The sequence below is a fragment of the Phoca vitulina genome, unplaced genomic scaffold (assembly GCF_004348235.1).
Source record: "Phoca vitulina isolate PV1807 unplaced genomic scaffold, GSC_HSeal_1.0 scaffold35, whole genome shotgun sequence".
NCBI classification, from domain to species: domain Eukaryota; kingdom Metazoa; phylum Chordata; class Mammalia; order Carnivora; family Phocidae; genus Phoca; species Phoca vitulina.
In genome coordinates, this window is record NW_022589738.1 from 15537652 (window position 1) to 15547482 (window position 9831).

Sequence of the window (9831 nt, forward strand, 5' to 3'; positions counted from 1 at the left end):
AACTTCAGCTGTTTTATTCCTCGTGCTTCGCCATCCCTTTGCTTTTCTTTAACCCTTTCCAAACCTTTGTAACTCATTAAACTCTACTCAATTACCTTATTTGAGAATTACATCATTATTACGCTACTTGAGATCGGCGTGGATGTATCCATGAGCCCTGTTGCTCAACTATAGACTCCAACAGTTAAAACCAGAAATAGATGACCTGGCTTTAACTCAGGCTCTAACTAAAACCCTTTGTGCTTATTTCTTACCACACTTTCTTTAGGCATTAATGAAGATGTTTTGCAATGACCGGAACTTCCCAACTGCCAGGCCAGGAAAGCCCTGATAACAACGGAATGCCTAGAAAGCCACATGCCACATGTCCCCTTCTCTGCCCATGATCCTGTGCTGAATACACACCGACCCCCCACCCATGACCACACACTCTCTGCCTGCTTTCTTGCTCATTCCCCCCTGAACTTCTCCCTATAAAATTCTAGGTGTCCATCTTGTGGGCAGAGAGATTGGTTGTTAAAATTTGAGCCTGCCACCTGCCCGGCTGCCAGCACTCAAAATAAATGTCTCCCTGTCTCTTTTTCAAACCCTTGTCTCTTGAGTTACTGGCTTCTCTTGCAATGAGTTTATCTGAGTTTGTTTGGCAACAGTGTTGGCAAACCCAGCCAGGAGCTGTGCTTTCAGTTTGTCCAGCCCCCCGCCAGAATCCCCTAGGACAGAACAGTTGTCCAGGGCAGCATATGGGGCTCACTGTTCTTTTTCTGAGTTAGCAGCTGTGATAGATCGATCAGTAACATAAGCACTAATTAAAAATAATAATAACATGAATAGAGGAAAAACTCCAGGCTTTAGGTCAGAGTGACCCATCTAGCAGAAAAGATAATGAAAGAAGTTTCTTGCTTTGAAATGGAAAAAAAAAAACAAAACCTACGATAGCACAAAGATTAGAAAGAGAATCATAAACTCATCCAGGCAAGGGGAAAATAAGTTACCTATGATAAAATAATTGTAAAAGATCAGGCTGGTATCAGATTTTTTTTCTGTAATGCTAATTGTCAGAAGACACTGAAGCATCATCAACAAAATTTTGAGAGCCTACTTAAGCTGGAACAGAAAGCTATTTACAGCCATGTAAGAACTTAGAGTTCTCTAAGTAATATTTTCTTTCTTTTGTTTTTAAAGCACTTGTGAGCATTTAATGAACCTCCCTCCATGTGGCTTCAATCTACCAGGACACAGGCCCCCCACATACACACCCTTAATCTTCTCAGCTCTTCTACTGAACAATTTAGCCTTCACAATGACAGGCTGTTTGAGGAGCCTTCCCTTCCCCAAAACTTTGTAGTAGTTCAATCATGCCACATCAGTGATATGAGCAGCTCCAGTCTTGTTTTTGGCAACATTTACCTGTGTCTGTTCATTGACCAAGGTCCACAGTTTATCAAGGCTGACAATTGGGCAGAAGCTCTGGTTCCTATTTAAGTGGCAATTCCTCAGACCAACTTTTCCAAAGTACCCTGGGTGATATTTGTGGAAGTGGATCCTGTGATAATGCATGCCACCAGCATTACCCAAGCCCCCTCAACGCTTCTGGTGCTTGCCAATGAGGCTATGGCCGTGGCTCATGTGGCCCTGAAATTTCCTGTTCTTTCTCAGCTTGGATGGCATGTCAGCAGCCCAGATGAAAGAGAGTCTGAGTAATATTCTCAAAAAAAAGGATAAATTCCAACAAACCAAAAAGTGTACCACAATAAGTAATTTCAACAGAGAGAAAATATGATTTAAAAGCAATTGTGAGGGGCACCTGGGTGGCTCAGTCAGTTGGCCATCCAACTCTTGATTTAGGCTCAGGTCATGATCTCAGGGTGGTGAGATCAAGTCCCACGTTGGGCTCTGTGCTCAGGGGGGAGTCTGCTTGGGGCTCTCTCTCCCTCTCTCTGCCCCTCACCCCCCACCAGCTCTCTTTCTTTCTCTCAAATAAATAAATGAATCTTTTTTAAAAAGCAATTGTGTTTTAAAAAAGGTAATTGTGCTGACTGCTTGAGATGAGTAATATTTATGTTCAGTGTTGAAATAATTGTTAACATGGTTATGGAATGTTAATAAACAATTTTTGAAAGGACATACAATTATAAAATAATCTAGGTTTAATAGCCCAGATTATTCTAATAAAAACAGAAAAGTAAGGGGGAAGGGATAAAAATAAAATGTACCAATATTTCTTTTTCTTTTCTGTTCAAATGAAAAAAAAAACATTATTTTGCAGTTATTTCAAAGGAAAAACCTATTTTAATGCACGAATAATTACAAAATGACTTAAATAAAACTTCTAAATCACAAACAAAAAGAACAAGTTATAGCAAAAAGTCTGAAAGAACACACAGTAAAATATTAATAATATGTTAGAAAACAAAATTCAACTGACCAAATTTGAAGGTCTAATTGGCTTTATTAAATGATACAGGAATTGGGCAGCATCCCATCTAGCAAGTAGAGAGATGCTCTGAGGAGCTGTACAAAATGGAAGGTTTTTACAGGCAGGAGGGCGAAGCAAGGAAGCTATTAACAAAAGAAAAGATTTTTTCAGGCCAGGAGAGCTGATTTTGGGGGAAAAGGGAACAGCAGGGTTTTTATCATGCAGATTACCTCACTATAGTGCTGATTAGAAAGTTCAGAGTGACTGTTACAAGGTCACATTTCTGGGAAAGGTTGAATCTAAGTCTTGGTTTGCTGTCCTGGGGGGCTTGTTGTTTCTTTTTTAACCAATGCTTACTCCTGAATTTTGAAGTCCTGGGGATTTTTACTTTCCATTTTTTGCTCATCTATATTTTATATTTTTCTATAATGCATATATATTTACTAGTGTAAAAACAAACTCATGTGAATTTCCATATCTTATAAAATGAAATTCAGCTATAATGCTTTTAATTTCTTGAAATTTGTGTATCTCCTGTTTTTTTTCCCCCCTCAAAAGTATTTGAGACAGTTTAACAGACTTAAAATGTAAGACAGATACTGGGTCTGGATCAAGTTGAGCAAATTTTGTTTTTGGAGATTCCTGGGAACTTAAGAGCAAGAAGGAATCCCAAGTATAAGTAAACATACTGTCAACCTTAAGAATAAAATAGACAGTTATTTTACTAGCCAAATGAGTTTATTCAGGAATAGCAGAGGAATTGCAGTTCAGGTCAAGGAAACAAGGAAACTATGGCAAACCATAGGCAAGTCCAAAGAGACAAAGGCAAGGTCAGCTTTTATCAGGTTTTAGGAGGAAATTGGGGAAAGTTGTTTTGAACAAAAGTTCATTGGAAAAGAACAAGAGTTGGAGGTTGTCATGGTTTCTCATTGGCTGCAAGTGGGAAGGGAAGGATTTTCCTTTTTTTTTCTTAAAAGCAGGAGATAAAATTCTTATGTGAAAAATGTCTTCCGTCTTCAAGATAATTCTTATCTTCCTTCTTCCTGTAGGTGATGCCCACTGCACAGAGAGGATCCTGCATGAGAGCACCCCCTTCAGGGCTTCCTGACTCCATTTTATTTTTATTTATTTATTTATTTATTTATTTATTTTTAAGATTTTATTTATTTATTTGAGATAGCGAGCGAGCGAGAGAGAGCATAAGCAGGGAGAGGGACAGAGGGAAAGGAAAAAGCAGGCTCCCCAGTGAGCAGGGAGCCTGATGTAGGGCTCCATCCCAGGACCCAAGGATCATCACCTGAGCTGAAGGCAGAGGCTCACCAACTGAGCCACCCAGGTGCCCCCGACTCCATTTTAAATGAGGTTTCCTTTATTTATTTTCACAATACTAATTAAATAATATAATCATTTCCAAAATATATGAAAGCCTCCTAGAAATACCTTAAGTCAACAAAATGATTGTAAAACATCAATAATCCCTAATGCTATTTAACTTCTGACAGACCTGTAGTGTACCTCCTTTGGGTTTTCTCCCTAACTCCCCCTTTTCTAAGAAATTTCCTCTCCTCATGCACATGGTGTCAGCAGGGTGGTCATCCATCATGCTGTTACAGTGTGATCATGCCTTACCACAGCTCAAGGGACCACAAGGGACAGCTGAACCAAGCTGGGACGCTAGACGTGGCTTGAGAGAGCCAGGCCATTCTGTCTAGAGACTTTACCTGTTAGAAACACGAAAACAATGAATCATGGATCACCACATCAAAAATTAATGATATATTGTATGGTGACTAACATAACATAATAAATAAAATTAAAAAAAAAGAAACACATCATTGGGATTGTTGCTGGCCTTGTTCCTCCTTGTGGACTGGAGAGCTGTGGAGCTGAAAGAGGGCTTTGGCTGCCTCCATTTTGACCTCAAACTTTTTAGTTGGGTTCTCCTTTCCAGCTTATCTCTTGGCTCAGGCAGAAGACATGAGGGTAAAGCATCATCTGATAGGAACCAAAACTACCCCCTCAAGCAACAGGGACTGCCCTGAGCCAGCAAGACCCCATCTGTGATTGACCTCAAGATAGTGATCAATTTGACCCCTCACTGCCCACCTGCATGTACCTACTCACCTGTTCCCCAGATTTTCCTTATATAAACCCAGAATTATTTTCAGTATTTTGCAGACAGTCTTTTAGCACTTGCAGACATTAGTCCGCTATCATCCTGGTGTTGGCATCACTGAAATAATTTCCTTTCTTGTTTCAACCCACTTATTTCTCTGCCTTTGGGTTTTGTCAGTGGTGAGTGGCCGAACAAGGTCTGTTTGGGACCTCCCAGAGCTAGGTGATCTTGCACCTGTGCATGCCACCTACAGAGCTGGTTTGCAGAGACAGGAAAGAATGAAGAGAGACAGAGTAGGTATGACAGTGACTTGATATACTAGCCTCTTCTTCCATTTTTTTCCTGCACTCCAGCTATGTTCTTGTCAGGATTTCAAAGCCACCTCAGTATCCTGAGGCAATATCCTGCAGTAGTTCAGATCACAGGCCATGGCATTAGATTGCCTGGATTCGAATTTTCATTACTAGGTATGAGACCATTTGCAAGTTCCAGTATCATTTGAAGCTTTGGCTTCTTCATCTCTAAGAGGGAAATAATATTAGGCCCTATTTTATAGGACTTTGGTGAATATTAAATGAATTGATACATTTTAAATGTTTGACATCAATTAAGTACTGGATATTAACTATTAATTATATTCAAGACTATAGTTTAATAAATTATGTTAATTTTATATAATAGTAATTATGGTACTTATTAATTAACTATTAATACCCTTATAATAAATTAATTTTTCTGCTTAAGTACTTAGTATCAAGAGCCCATTCAGATCTGCAATTCCTTTCTAGAAACACACCAGGGATGATTTCAAAGGCTGGTGATGGGGTGGGAGGTGGGGTCACAACCAAGGAAGAGGAAAGGGACATAGTCAAATAGTTAAAAGAGTATGAGCTCTTCAGTCACTAAGCACATTATTTATGTCCTGTTTTTGTCTTTTACTAGTCATGGGATCTTAAGAAAACTACTGAGCATTAAATTTTTTATTTGTAAAATTTGTGTAATAATAGATCTGGCTCAGAGAGAAGTTGTCAAATTTTTTCAATGAGAATATACCCCTGTTATCCAGCACTTAGAAATGCTAAACAAATATTTTATTATTTTAATTATAGTAACTAACTCCACATTCAGGTGACCAACACATCATGTGGCCAAGCTCAAGTTTGAGACACAGTTTATACTTGTCAAGAGCCGTAAGACTCATCAGCATGCCTTTTCTCTAATTCATAATGTCCCAACTACAGTTTGCTCTTCTTATAGATGGATTACTTTAATTTCCTGAGATCTTAGACTGTTACTGTGTGTTAGTAATAAGATTTCTGCTTCAATGTCTTAAATCCAGCAGGGACTACTGAAGTTAATTTAGCCAATTGACAGGAGTTATGTATTTAAAGTGAGAAAGGACCTAAGATCCACAGGTAAATAAAAACCTAGAAAGTCCTTATAAGACAGGAGTTGAAGAGTTACTTGAATGTTTAAAAATCAAAGTTACAAAGCTTTATTTTGTTTTTCCACTACCAAACTTTTCCAGGCCCCTGCTTAACCTGTACTTTCCACGTGTGCAGAAACGAATGAATGAACATATTATCTGAGCAGACCAAATCAATAAACAAGAGGCCAGTGAAGAGATATCTCCAAGCACTGATTCTTAACTTGGGTGCACCACAGAATCACTTGGGAAGCCTTTTCAAAACACACATTTCCAGGCCCCATAGACAGCTCTATTGAACCAACACTTCTGGGTATTTTCAAAAACCTCTCCCAAGGATTTGAAGAAGCACCCAGGCCTAGGAATGTAAGCAATTCCTGGGCTGAAAGGCCTCAGAAATGCAAATTACTCCCCTGAGTTTAAGGCTGCCCTGAATGGAACAGACTCGCACCTTTTGTTCTACTCTGAATATATCTTTGAGGCTCTGTGCTCGGACTGGGGGCCTCTTGGAAGGAGGGATCAGAAAGGCTCAGGAGTCTGTGGGAAGAGCACCTGGTTGAATTCTCTTTCCACAGAAAATTGGAAAGCTGTCATCATTACAAGGTGTGATGTGGCCCCTGTTCTATACCCTCTCTGTATCTATGCCCTTTGCCCTGTATCTTTGAAATACCCTCCCACTCTGTGTACGGTGTCTGCCCCTTCCTTGGCTCTGGAGTCAGCCCTATGGCTGGTCATTGGGATTTTAGAAATGTGAACAGGCAGGGGCATGGGAAATCACTTCATGTTCCTGCTAGCTCTCTCATGCATAGGCCTTTCCCATGAGAAGGCGGCCTTCTGGAGAATGAGGTCTGTGGATCAAAGCTAGGTAGCTAAATTGTCCTAACTGGGGTGACTGATCATCAGCCAACCTCCAGAGCCTAGCCAAAAGATTTGAGCTCTGTAACTGACATGTAGTTGACTACAGATGCACAAGTGAGCCCAAGTGAGCCCAGAAAAACCCTCTCATCCACCCAAGGTTTCACGAATCAATAAATCCTTATTGTTTTAAGCCATTTGTGGAATGCTTTGTTACACAGCATTATTGTCACAAGAGATAACTGATACACAAGGAAACCTAGGTATTTGTGGTCCCAGGAATCACAACCATAAGAATTATATTACTTTAAAAACACCCTCAAATATTTTTCTGAACCCATCTTCCTCTCTGTATCTTCATAGGTATTATCAATACATTGCCTAAAATGGTAGGGGCATATGAAGGGTAGAGGTAGGGGCAAGTAAATATGAGTAGCATAGGGGAGAAAAAATGATTTTCATTCTATCCATCTTAGGTTCATTGACTGGAGCCCACAAATCTAACTGATAAAAGACAAATTCACAAGAGAAAACAAAGTTTTAATTAGTATGTATGCAGCACATGAGTTTCACAAAAAATGAGACTCAAGAAGGTGGCCAGATGATTGAGGCTTATATATCTCTTATGCTAAACAAAGGAAAAGGGGTTTGGGGTTTCTGGGTGAGGCAGGCAAGTTATGGGAAAGTGACAAGGAAAAGTGCGGTAAAGAGGGTTGATTAGTACAGTTTGTTAGGCAGATTTAAGTCGGTGCCTTCTCCATTGCTAAGGCTTGCTGTTTATGGTGAGGACAGAGAGAGAGCTCTACAAGTGGAAATTTCCCTTATAAATGGAAATTGTTTTATAAATGGAAATTTCCTTTTCAAAAGGAAAACTCATGCCCTGTTTTTAGTGCTTTTCCAGTGTCTGCTGGTTATAAATGACCTTTAGCTCAAAATAATCTACATGCCATGTTTTGGGGTGACATCTTCTTGTACCCTTCACTGGAAAAATCTCTAAAGAGAAGAGGAAATTTGTGGTTAGAGAAAGGTGTGGACTCTAGGGCCAGAAGGAAAAAAGAATGTAGGCAGCAGAACAAAGCACAAAAAAGTGGTCCTGAAAAATGACAGTTAAAGAATCTATAATGGAACCTGATTTTTTACTCTGCTTTTTAATCACATACTGATTCTTACTAGAAATGGTCCACTTAACCACCACTATAATTCCACAGATTCTACTGTGATCCCAGATTGACATCCTCAGCTGAACCTTTGGTTTGAGTCTGCCAAGGAAGGCTGTGCACTCTTGTTGGAAACAACAGTTGTGTGGGGATATAGATTGTTTCAGCCCATTTGAGCTAAGTCCCAGCACTTGCTTTTAAGGAATAACAGTAAATTAAAATGAAGAAATGAAAAGGATTTGTTTTAAAATGCCATGAAAAGTGCTCTGGGCTATATAGTCTTTTCCAGAAACCTGCATTCTGATTCCTTACCTCCTTATGATTCTTTATGATTTTAGGAAATATCATAAAATAATTAAAAGACAGTGTGGGTACATGTAATATTGGTACATTATCCAATGGCAGAATCAATAAGGAAAAATATCATGAGAATAATAGGTCTGATTAAATAAAAACTGAAAGTGATTGCATTATAAAAATGCAATAAATCAAAATGAAAAGCAAATAACAAATGAGTAAAATATTTATAATATATATGACAGATAACAGTTTGATATCCTTAATATAGAAGAAACTCTTCTAAAATAATGAGAAATGACAAATTGCTGTAGTAGAAAGATGTGCAAAACATATAAACTGTCATTTCACATAATAAGAAATATTATGGCCAACAGGCATATAAGATATTCAAAGTCACTAGTAATAAAGAATGCAAATTAAGACTTTCGTTTCTGGCCAAGATGTGTTAACAGGGACTAGAATTACCTTTACACGTGAAACAACTAAATAAAAGAGAAACAAATATAGGAAATGACAGTTTTCAAGACACTGGATACCAAGCAATGAAAGACAATGATCCCTATGGGATGAGAAACAAATGAGGTGAATCCTGTCATTACTCAGGTTACTGACAGAAGAGAGTTTCCAGGCTGAGGCACATGGAGGGACAACCCAGGTAGAACACAGAAAACTCCCTGAGTTGAGGAGACAGAGCTAAGAGTTCAGGGAGACCAGGATGTCTAGAGTTCACAAGATGGGATACTGGAGAGGAGAGAAATTCAGAGAGCTAGAACTCCAGAGATCCAGAGATCTATAGAGTGCTCAGCAGAGTACTAATCAGAACATGTGTGATAGGAAACTATGCAAAGCCAGGGAAACAATCATTTGGAAGGATTAAGGTACTACACAGTACTCATGCAAGGCTGGGAACAGTGCCTACTTCTATTAACCAGATTGGAAAACCTGTAATTCATGGGACATTGGGTAAACAAGTTAGAAAGGTTTTGCCTGAGTACAAGAGAATAATTAACTCCAATGGGGTTTAGGACACATTACTGCAAAATATGGCAACTTGGCATATTGAAATTTTAACCTGAAGGAATTTGCAGAATGGCAGGTATATAGGACTGACTTCCTGATCTTCTGAAGCAGATCGTAAGACCCTTGTGTGAAAGGTGTCCTCCTTTTACCTGGAGAAAAGGAGCATTCTTATCTCCAGATGAGGGACACCCAGAAGAATCTGAAGGAACAGGTCTTGCTGTTTCTCCCTGTTTACTACACTTAACTCATACCCCTTTGCCCTATCACATTTTCCCGTAACTTTTCACTTTTCATCAAACCTAGCATTAAAAAATGCTCAAGCTTAACTGCTTTTTCAGGTCTTCATTTCTTTATGAAGCCTCCCTTGTCACATAAAACTTGTATTAAATTAGTTTTTAAACTTTTTTCTTGTTAATCTGTCTTTTGTTACAGGGTCCCAGCCAAGAACTTAGAAAGATAGAGGAAAAATTATTTTTTCCTCCGCTACAGCCCTATAGTGTGCACTGCTCCAGACCTAACAAATCATAAAAGCAAGACGTGA

At 39.0% G+C, this 9831-nt stretch overlaps 1 pseudogene; it reads right to left on the reverse strand.

Moving 5' to 3' along the window:
• Nucleotides 1-1176: 1176 nt before the first annotated feature.
• On the reverse strand, nt 1177-1733 carry LOC116646026 (annotated as a pseudogene).
• Nucleotides 1734-9831: the final 8098 nt, after the last annotated feature.